The sequence below is a fragment of the Loxodonta africana genome, chromosome 8 (assembly GCF_030014295.1).
Source record: "Loxodonta africana isolate mLoxAfr1 chromosome 8, mLoxAfr1.hap2, whole genome shotgun sequence".
Lineage (NCBI taxonomy): Eukaryota > Metazoa > Chordata > Mammalia > Proboscidea > Elephantidae > Loxodonta > Loxodonta africana.
Window position 1 is genome coordinate 119,592,596 of NC_087349.1, and position 11,096 is coordinate 119,603,691.

The following is an 11,096-nucleotide window of genomic DNA, read 5'->3' on the forward strand; positions in this document are numbered from 1 at the left end:
AGATCACTTTGAGACCTGACATCAGTTGAGCTCAGTCAAAGGTGAAAGCCGAGATTCAAGAATTGTTAAATTACCCCATGGTTGATCTTTTGTTCTTCTAGTCTTCGCTTTACAAACTTCATTGCAATCAGCCTACTTCAAACAATTTGCTTTTTTTTTTAATCAGAACGGTCTCTGTATACGCATATAGAATAACTTCACAAAAAAAAACCTTATGTTTCAATTTCTTTGAGTTTTGATTAATTTTTAAAACAAGGGTTAACATGCATTTCCAAAGCAACGCTGCTTGGGCTCCTGTCCTGCCTCCTCCACTTATTGATCCTGTGACTTTGGGCACATTACCTAACTTCAGTTTCCTCATTTGAAGAAGGAGATAATAAAATTGCTTCGAAGGGTGGTTGTGAAGATTAAGAGAATGAATATACAGACTCACGAATGGAGCCCTGCACAGTGCACTTTGGCTGTCGTTATTTCACTTGTCACGGATTCTCCTGTTAGTTGTGAACTCGTCTGGCGCATAAACGTATGAGAGCTCAGAGGCAGGCGATCAATAAAGGTACGAAACGGCTCAAAAAACAAACACAAAAAACCACGATCGCTACTTTCCAAACTGCAGGCGCTTCTGCAGACGCCGGCGCCCCACGCTGACGTCACCGCCCGGGCACGTCCGCGAGCGCCAGGCGGCTGAGGAGTCACAGGACGCCCGCGCCCTGGGTTCTGGGGAGGGGCCTGCGCGAAGGCGTACCACGAGGCAGCGTGCTCAGCGGAAGCCATAACTGCTGGCTTTCTTGTCGCTGCGGCAGGTCCCGGGCGTCTTCGCAATCCGGCGCGGTCGTGTACCTCGGGCGATGCCCGCTTTTTCGTGAGGCTGGGTAGGAATCCTGGGGATTTGGTGGCGGGCGACTGCAGGCCTCATTATGCCTTCAGCCACGCGGATCCTGTGGGCGAAGGAGAGCGAGGTCGGCGTCCTCAGGCTCCGAGAGGTCCGGCCGGGAACGCCAGCCCGCGCGGCTTTTACCAGCTGGGTCCGGGTGGCCTGTGGCGGCTGCGCTTTCGGAGTCGGCCCGCCGAGCGCTGAGCCCGCGGTGTGCTGGGGAAGGTGATGGCCTGGCCCAGCACGCGCCTCGGTCAGCCCACAACGAGCCCGGCCGCGCGGTTCTCTTCACCACAGGTGAGTCAGGTGGTGGTCCTTGGAACGTGACCAGGTTGGGGAGAGACTCAAAGCTGCAGCCGGGGCGGGGGGCTTATGCCAGCAGGTCGGACCTCACCAGGGCCGTGTAAATGTTATTAACGTGCTTCCTGTGTAGCAGATAGTGGAGGGAAATCTAGAGGTCAAAAATAGTTCCCAACTGCGGTGCCTAAGTGGCAGAGTTTGGATTAGAGCCTAGACTCAACACAGGAGCCCATTCCTTTCCCATCCCATTGTGCCGCCTTCTCACAAGGAACAGAGTGGATTAGGGACGTTTCTTGTGTGGAGGAGACTCGGAGGAGATGGCATGACTAGCCATGTTTCTGAAGGTCTGCCATTTGGGAGAGAAATCAAGTTACGTAGGACAGCACGTGGACGAATAGCTAGAAGAACAGGATCTGCCTCAAGAGGGGCTAGGAGTTCAGGCGTTGCAAGGGTATTTAAGCTAGAGGATCCATTAAGAGGCCCAGAATTGAGCCGACTGGTTTGTCCCCTCTAGGTGGAAGTCGTCACCACGTGGGTAAGTCCCTAGAAGTGGGAGGAGACCTTTGATTCCTCCATAGCAGTTCTTCTGCAAGATGCGTGGATGAGTAATGCTTGGAAGGCCCTAGCTCTGATCGCCCAGAATCTGGGCCCACTTTACCTCTTAACCATTATTTCATGGGGAAATCTTTTTTTTTTCACAATTTTTTATTCCTTTTATTTTACATTTTAAAATATCATAGAGTACATCTTTGTCTAAGTGAAACAACTTACGTGTTTATTTAAAAATTTTTTATTGTGTCACCTGACTACATGTGATCTGGAAAGATCTAGTGTCATTTCTTAACACCTTATGATTTTACAGTTTGTATTGTGTGACCTATTTACAGTAGGTCTGGTATTGCATAGGGTTTCAATGCCTTGAAGGTCCTACTATTAGCAGAAATTTCCGTTCCTTCTCTAGTGGCAGTGTCATTTTTAAGATTGACTATTTTGTGGCAATCTCATTTTTTAAAAATAAATTTTATTGTGCTTCAAGTGAAAGTTTACAAATCAAGTCAGTCTTACACAAAAACCCACATACATCTTACTACACACTCTCAGTTGCTCTCCCCCTAATGAGACAGCCCACTCCCTCCCTCCACTCTCTCTTTTCGTGTCCATTTCACCAGCTTCTAACCGCCCCCCCCCCCACCCTCTCATCTCCCTTCCAGGCAGGAGATGCCAACATGAGTCTCAAGTGTCCACCTGATCCAAGAAGCTCACCCCACCAGCGTCCCTCTCCACCCCATTGTCCAGTCCAATCCCTGTCTGAAGAGTTGGCTTAGGGAATAGTTCCTGTCCTGGGCCAACAGAAGGCCTGGGGGCCATGACCGCCAGGGTCCTTCTAGTCTCAGTCAGACTATTAAGTCTGGTTCATGGGGAAAATATTAAATCTGTTTTATGTACCTATGCCCTCGTATGGATGTGTTGTTGAACTGTAAGATACATATTGAGAAGAATATGGAAAAAAAAGGGTTTTGTTTTTTTTTTAACATATAATTATATGATGGTGTGGATATTTTTGTGGCCATATAAGTTTAGGAAGCTCTACTCTAAAATTACAGTGCTGGTGAGAACGATGTTAAAAGTTCAGCTAGTACTGCCTGATCTATTTAATAAGGCTACCTCTTCCAAAATAAAAGGATCCCTGATGACACAGTGGTTAAAGCACTTGGCTGCTAACTGAAAGGTTGGCAGTTCGAACCCACAGCCCCTCCACAGGAGAAAGGTTTGACAGTCTGCTTCCATAAGGACTTACAGCCTTGGAAAACCCCTATGAGGCAGTTCTACTCCACACTATAGGGTTGCTATGAGTTGGGATTGACTCAGTGGCAATGGATGTCTTCCAAAATGCCTTACCTTAATCCCTTAGTCAGAAAGAATCTTTTCCTCTGAGCTTCTCCGCACTTTATCTGAAGTCCATCATTTCTTAGTTTCAGAGCTGTCTGTGGCCATGGGCTCCTGGGAGAAAGCCCAGACACACCTAATTGAATGCCATGGACTGTTCTCCCCTTTGCTCCCAGTAGGAGCTGGTGCTGAGGAAGAGTGCTGCTATAGACCCTGAATGTCAGGGATTGAGCGACCAGGGTTTGCAAGCCTCCAGCGTGCTTGGGCCTGAAGTGGCCCTGTGCATTCCTACAGTGCTTGCAAGAGCAGTTTTGAAACGGTTTGAGGCCTTGCTCTGCATATCTACAGAGCAAGGTTATAGAAATTTCAGACAGTTGTTTGCTCCTGAAATCTGTGCGCCAGGATTATATATATAGATCTGCTCTGTCTAATGTGGTTACATTGTAATTAAATAAACTTTCAAGTTCAGTTTTCCATTGGTAGTACCCGCACTTCAGGTGCTTGGTAGCCACTTCGCAAATTGTAGAACATGTCTGTCTCAGTGGAAGGTTCTTTTGAACAGTGCTAGTATAAAAGGTGAAGGGAGTCATAGTGAGTGCTTTACAAATTTTATTTTATCATATCCTTCAAACAAAGGCTTTACAGGAGTTGAAAATGGGGCTCTGAGGAGTGGTAAAGCTTAGAGTTGAACCAGCAGCAGGGAGTAATGAGTAGGAAGGAATAACAGGGCTGAGCCCTTGCCCTAAGGGACCGACTGTTCAGGATAACTACAATTAGAAGGCAAACCAAGGAGAAAGGAAAGTTAATTCTGCAGAGAGCTTTACTGAATGCCCAAGGAACTGATGGAGGGTAAAGTCTGTATGTGCTGATCTTATAGGAAGACTTCAGGGAAGAGAGGGGTGCTAAGGTTTGCTGACACCTATTTTGTGCCGAACGTCTTAACCTAGTTCAAAATACTTGAGGCACTGTGAGGTGAATAGTTTTAGCTCCAATATAGATAAGGAGCCCAGGGTTACTCAGCTAGATACTGGGAGATCAGGCGTTGACGTGATGGCAGGCAGGCAAAAGGAGTGGAATCTAGAAGGGGATAGGAAGTTTGGGTTGGAGGGAAACGCCCTCATGTTCTTGCCCTGGAAGGCCCTGTTGGGTAGAATAAGCAATAGACCAAGGTGGGAAGAGGAAGAGTGTGGTCATCCTTGTCCTGGTGGGACAGCTCTGTTCCCTGTGTCCTTGGGCTGGCAGGGCTAGCACCACGTTCACCCTTGAAGGCTGTGGCTTCCAGCTGACTTGGATCACTCTCTCTTCTAAACAGGTGCAGACGTAGCACACTGGGCCTCAGCAGGCCTTCTGTTGGGAGACAAGTCTGTGTGAGTTCATGTTTCTGCACATCTAATGAGTGCCTTTTGTTCCAGACTGTCTTTAAGGGATGTTTGTATTGCAACATGAGAGAGTGTCTTTCTCCAGAACAGAAGGCAGGCACACTTACTGTTCACTGTAGAAGATTTAGGTTTCCTATGCAGGAGCCCTGATGGCACAGAGGTTAAGTGCTTGGTTGTTAACCGAAAGGATGGCGGTTCAGACCCACCCAGTGACTCCACGGAAAAAAGACCTGGTGATCTGTTCCCATAAAGATTACAACCAAGAAAACCCTGTGGGGCAGTTTTGCTCTGTCGCATAGAGTCACCACGAGTTGAAAATAGACTCGGTGGCACCCAACAAGAACTGCTCAACACCTTTCCTATAACACACCCTAATGGAGGTGCAGGTGCCTTCTGACTCCGTTTGTGTCTCCCTAGAGGAATTGGGGTTTGGGAGCTGGTGCAAAAATGCTGATACTCGGGCCACCGCACTTGGCGTGAATAGTCAACCGTCTTTGGCTCTGCCTAAGGTCTTGTGTCTTAAACTAGCATTCGTGAAACTGGCAGGCTAGCTTGTTAGCTTGCAAGTGGGGTCTCAAAGCCTTCACATTCTTGACTGTCACCTCTCCTCAGTGGGCTACAGTCTTTCTCCCTGCCACAGCCCTTGATACCCCTGTATCTGCTCTGTGTTTCAGCAGCACAATCGCAGGATGCCAGAGCTAGACGAGACCTGACAAGTCATCCCTGGAGTGGCTGTCAGGCTGTTACGTCGAATCTATGCTGTGGTGAGTATATGGGAGGGATCTAGCCTAGCAAATCACCTTCTTTCTATTTGTTTCATATATTGTGCATGAGTCCTGTGACCAAAAAAAAAGTTGAGAAACCATTGACGTGTTCTGACCTTCCCACATTGTAAGGTCAGGTGATGCGAGTCCCAGAAAGATTAGTTGTCTTCAAAGTTGTGAGACTATTTTGTGGTTAAATGGCAAAGAAGCCTAGATTAAACCTAACCTACCCTATTTGTGGACAGTTATCTAAGTATCTGGACTCATGGGACCCTGATACTTTGGAAGTTGGTACTTTAAGACCTGTGGGGTCTGTGTGTGATTGCCTTTGTGGCTTCAAATTAGACCTTTGGCCCTTTCGCTGAGAGTCTCAGTGTGGTATATTGGGCTGAAAAGGGCAAGAGCTGCCACTAAGTACTTGATCACAGAAGGTATGGCCAAGAGAAGGTTAAGTCAGAAGTGTCCCTTAATTTTCATTGCAGGCCTCTGAGGTTTTTCTAATTTCCTCACCTTTACAGTGAGAAATTGTGGTCCGCCCACATTTACATATATAGTAAGGGATGGAGCCAGAATTTGACCCCAGCCAAGTCTCCACTTTAGTTATTAATTCTCAGAGCCTCATTTTGCTCCCCTTCTAGAAGGAATCAGGAATTTCTGGTTCTTAGAATGAGGCTGGCAGGTGGAGGGTCCAGCTGAGGCTTGAGGTGTGTAGGGGTAAGGGGTTAAGGGCCTTGTGTACAGTACCGTGCCATTTGCCTTGGGGATGAGGAGCTTGGCTGTGTGTTGGGACCTAGGCCCTCTGACATCTCCTCGGTGAAAAGCGAGGAATATTTAATAGTTTTAAATTTGTGATTCAATTCAGCATCTATATGCTTATTCCTTCTATATCCTAGGTACAAAGATAAAAATAGTAAGATTCTGAAGGGAGTTAACAGTAAAGTCCAAGGTAGTCCCAGGGTGACTTTGTTGCTCATGCCTTTGTATTTGAAACTTTTTTCTATCGCTCCATCTGCAGGGGCCACCAGTTTCAACTGATAAAACCAGGGTGGGGCCATGCTGTGGTGGGCATTTGCCACAGAGCCAAGACTAACCAGCTGAGCTCTGCAGAGAGTAGAGACAGAAAAGGTGCTGTCATCAGGAGCTGTCTCTCGGATCCCGGAACCTGTTCCAGTAACACCGCCATTGGTTTGACAGGATACTGTGTCTCTTGTAACAAACGGTCCCCTACACCAATGTGAGCCAACTTGTGAATGTAACCCACGTACACAGGAACAAATAGCATTTGTATTGTGACCTGATGCCCACCCTATTGAAATAAAAATTTGTGATTTAATATCCTTAGTTTGTGTAATGCAGAGTCTACCAGTGGGTCACAACCACAGCTGTAGCCCATTTAGCTCAATGTTTCTGTGACATTGTTGTCAAGGAATGTCACAGCAGACAAGGCCAAGGCCAGCTGGATACTATGGCCAGTAAAGATACTATGATCCACAACTTCTGTATGATATCACTTAAAGGTGAAAGAAGCTATGGAAACCAAAGACAATCAGTGGTTGCAAGGGGTGGGGGCGGGGGGAGAGCTTATGCTTAGGGGACATTATGTTAATGGTGGTGGGATGATTTGGAAAAGTAGAGGGAGAACGGGTGCACAACTTGAAAAAAATAATGTCACGAATTGTACATGTGGGAATTGTTGAGATGCTATGTTTTCACCACAATAAAATAGATGGCAGTGAACCACTTTTAGATTCCTGCTTAGTGAATAGAAGAGAACTTGTCCCACATGGCAAAAAGCATGACATGTGCCTGAGGAGCCAATGGGGCAAAGCTACCATCTGTGAGACTGAATACCTCTAAGGAGGAACGTGGCAGTGAGGAGCCTTCATTGCCTCACTGGCACTCCTTGGAGGGGTCCAGTGCTGAGAGCCCCTCCTGAGGAGAGGGTCGTGGCTACAAAAGGGGCAGCTAGTTTGAGTTCATGCTAGTCCATTTGTAGACTTGTTTCTGGTGGTGGTTTTGTACATAAAGCACCTCCCTCATGACCTACTGAAAGTAAGCCCTCAGCACCAGAGTTTGTTAACTTATAACAACACAGAACCAGGTGCCCACAGGCATGTGTTGTGCATATCTCCTTGCTGAGGAGTCAATTCTAGACATCTGTGGAGTGGTTTTATACTCTGTAGCTCTACCCTGAGGGTGAGGGGCAGGAAGCCTACCACATCAGAATACCAGATACCAGGAACCCTTGGGAGAGCCTCCTGGAAGATAGAGAAGGGAATAGGAGGTGGCCTCACCAGACCCCTCTGTTCCAAGAGGTCACAAGGATAAGATAGGCTGCAGGTCCAGACTGGCTGCTTGACCTATGTGGGTATAGTATGCGAGATTTCCAGGGCACCTTAACAAATTTGTCATCTTAATCATTTTCAAGTGTACAATGCAGTGGCATTAATCACACAATGTCATGCAGCCATCACCACGATTTGTTTCCAAACTTTCATTTCCCTAAACTATACCCATGAAACAATAACTCCCCATTTCTCCTCTCCCCAGCTCCTCATAACCATTAATCTACCTTCTGTCTCTGCATTTGTCTGTTCTTGGTATTTCATATGCATGAGATCATGCAATAGTTGTCCTTATGTGACTGGCTTATTTCACACAACAATGTTTTCAAGCTTTACCCATGTTGTTGCATGTATTATTAGAACTTCATTCCTCTTTGTGGCAGAATAATATGCCACTGTGTGTACACACCACATTCTGTTTATCCCTTCATCTGGTGATGGACACTTGGGTTGTTTCCACCTTTTGGCTATGGTAATAGTGCAGTGAACACTGCTATAGAAGTATCTGTTTGAGTCCCTGCATTTTAGTCTTTTAGTTATATACTTAAGGGTGGAATTACTGGGTCATAAGGTAATTTTTGAGGAACTGCCAGACCTTTCCACAGCGGTTACACCATTTTACAGCCCCACCAGCGATGCATGAGGGTTCTGGTTACGTTGCGTTATTTCTTATAATAACCATCCTCGTGGGTGTGAAGTGGTATCTCCTTGTGGCTTTGATTTGCATTTCCCTAAATGACTAATGACATTAGTCATAAGTTTTCATGCACTTACTGGCATTTATAGATCATTGGAGAAATGTCTATTCAAGTCATTTTCTCATTTTTTAATTGAGTTGTCTTTTTGTTAAATTGCAGTTCTTTATATATCGTGGATATTATTAAACCTGTATGAGATATGACTCCCAAGTATTTTCTCCCAGTCTATAGGTTGTTTCTTCACTTTCTTATTAAAGTTCTTCATTGTACAAGTTTTTTATTTTGATGAAGCCCAATTTATTTTCTTTTGTTGCTCATGCTTTTGTTGTCCTATCTAAGAATCCATTGTTAAAAACTAGGTCCTGAGGTTTTACCCATATGTTTTGTCCTAAGAATTTTGTGATTTTAGTTCTTACATTTAGGTTATTGATACATTTTGAGTTAATTTTTGTATGTGGTGTGAACTGTGGGTCCAATTTCATATTGTTGCATGCAGAAATCCAGTTGTCCAGCACCATTTATTGAAGAGACTATTTTTTCCCTGTTGAATGGACTTGGGTGTGGTAAAGGACCTATTTTTACCCCCAAGTGAGGTGACCTTGGCCCTTGGCCCTAGAGAAATAACCTTTGGAGTAATTAGGGTACCTTGGTCTGGGACTTCCGGGTCACACCTGAGGATTTGTGCTGGCAAGTTAAGGCTGGCCAGACCAGAAGACTCAACTGAGGCGGGTATCAACCACCCTCAGGAGGCGTGATTTAACCTATTGTGCAGGACTGGCAAATAAATGCCCTAGACACAGAGGCTCAGAGGGCTTCCTGGTTGAGAAAAGTCTGCTCTCAGGAGGTTATTGTGTCCCTTGGGACGTGAAGGCTCTGCGTTGGGGACCTCCCCAGACCTTGCCCTCTTTGCCTGTTTGTATCCTTTTTTGGCTATAATAAATCTGTAGTTGTTCCAGCAAATTATCAAACCCAAAGGGGTAATAGGAGCAGTTAGGTCACAAAATAAGGGTGTCATGTGGACTCCCAAGCTTTCAACTGGCATCCTGAATTGGTGGCCAGCAGGTTGGAAGGTTAGGGACTTTCCAAACTTGCTGCTGGCATCTGCCTATTTGACCGTCTGAAGGACTCTGTCCTTTCAGTTTGTGAGTTCTGACCTAGCTCCCGGCTAGGGTGTCAGAGGGAGAGTGCCGTGGAGGCAGTTGGGGAAGAGGATGGAGAAGTAGGAGTGTGAGGACTGGATTAATCTTTGCATTTTGGGGGCTTTTGCACCCTTACTGTGCAACTTGGCACCTTTGTCGAAAATCAGTGCATAGGTTTATTTCTGGACTCTCAATTCTATTCCATTGGTCTATAATGTCTGTCCTTATGTCAATACTACACTGTTTTGGCTACTGTAGTTTTATACTACGTTTTGAAATAAGGACTTGTAGGTTCTCTTCGTTCATTTAAGGAGTCCTGGTGGTGCAGTGTTTAAAGCGCTTGGCTGCTAGCTTAAAGGTCAGTGGCTCAAACCCACCAACTGCCCCAAGGGAGGAAGATGTGGCAGTCTGCTTCCATTAAGATTTACAACCTTAGAAACCCTATGGGACACAGATTTGAATTTCATAGACTTTTCACTCTGTCCTACTGAGTTGCTATGAGTAGGAAGCAATCAACAGCAGTGGGTTTGGGTTTTTTTGGTTTGGTTCTTTTTCAAGATAGTTTTGGCTATTTTAGGGAAAAAAAAAATTTTTTTTTATTTTTTTTGAAATTCCATGTAAATTTGAGGATCAGCTTTTCCATTTCTGCAAAACAGGTGTTGGAACTTTGATAGGGATTGTGTTGAATCTATAGATCGCTTTGGGTAGTATTGACATCTTAACTACATTAACTCTTCTATGAACACAGGCTGTCTTTCCATATATTTAGGTCTTTAATATCTTTCTAAAGAAGAAATTTGAAATGTGAATTCCCAGGTTGGTACAATTGCGTAGGGAGCAGAGAAACACAGGAATGATTTTATGGGACTAGGGGTTTGCTGACAAGGTCAGTAGCCAGGGTCCAGTTATGGCCTATACCTTGCTGTGAGAGGAACCATGAATAACCAGGCCTGGGATTTGATGGCTGGCATTAAGGAGGGTGAGGGAAAGGGGACAAGCATCTGGTGCAGAAGGGGGCCAGGCAGAAAGAGGCATCTTGAAATAGATTTAGGTTAGATGCTGAGAGTAAAACTGCCCTCTGGGTGAGCTCATCTGGATAGCAGCCCCTCCCTGCTGTATTTCTATCTGGTGGTACCCTCTACCTTCTTTCACTGGCCTGTGTATTCCACTGCGTTCACTGTACCCCTACTTGTCACACTCTCCAAGGGGTGTCCTGAGTGCGAGCCCCAAGACAAGGACTGCCCACCCTTTTCCTGGGGTCTAAGTAAAAAAAAAAAACACTGCTGTCAAGTCAATTCTGACTCATAGCGACCCTATAGGACAGAGTAGAACCGCCCCATACGGTTTCCAAGGAGCAGCTGGTGGATTCAAACTGCCAACTCTTTGATAATCAGCCGAGCTCTTAACCACTGTGCCACCAGGGCTCCGGGGTCTAAATAAGAGCCTCTGAATTCAGTGCTGAAAGGACCATAGAGATCAATAAAAAAAAACTAGTGCCATCAATATAGACCCAAAAAGGGAAGGCAGCTTCCCTTGGTATGATGTGGTTAAGTGTGGTATTTGGAACAAAGACCTAGGTTTGAATCCAGTGCTTACTAGCTAAGCAGACTTGGGCAAAGTACCTAATCTCAGTTTCAATATTGGTAAAATGAGAATAATAATAACTCCTACATGAAGTTATGGGAATTAAGTGAAGCAGTACATGGCAAG

General features: G+C 45.6%; 1 non-coding gene across 1 annotated transcript; it reads left to right on the top strand.

Moving 5' to 3' along the window:
• The first annotated feature begins 3,303 nt into the window (after nt 1-3,303).
• Nucleotides 3,304-3,437, top strand: LOC111752994 (small nucleolar RNA SNORA9). Its single transcript, XR_002787853.1, has one exon. It is a non-coding gene; the product is annotated as a small nucleolar RNA SNORA9 (small nucleolar RNA).
• The last annotated feature ends 7,659 nt before the right edge of the window (nt 3,438-11,096 follow it).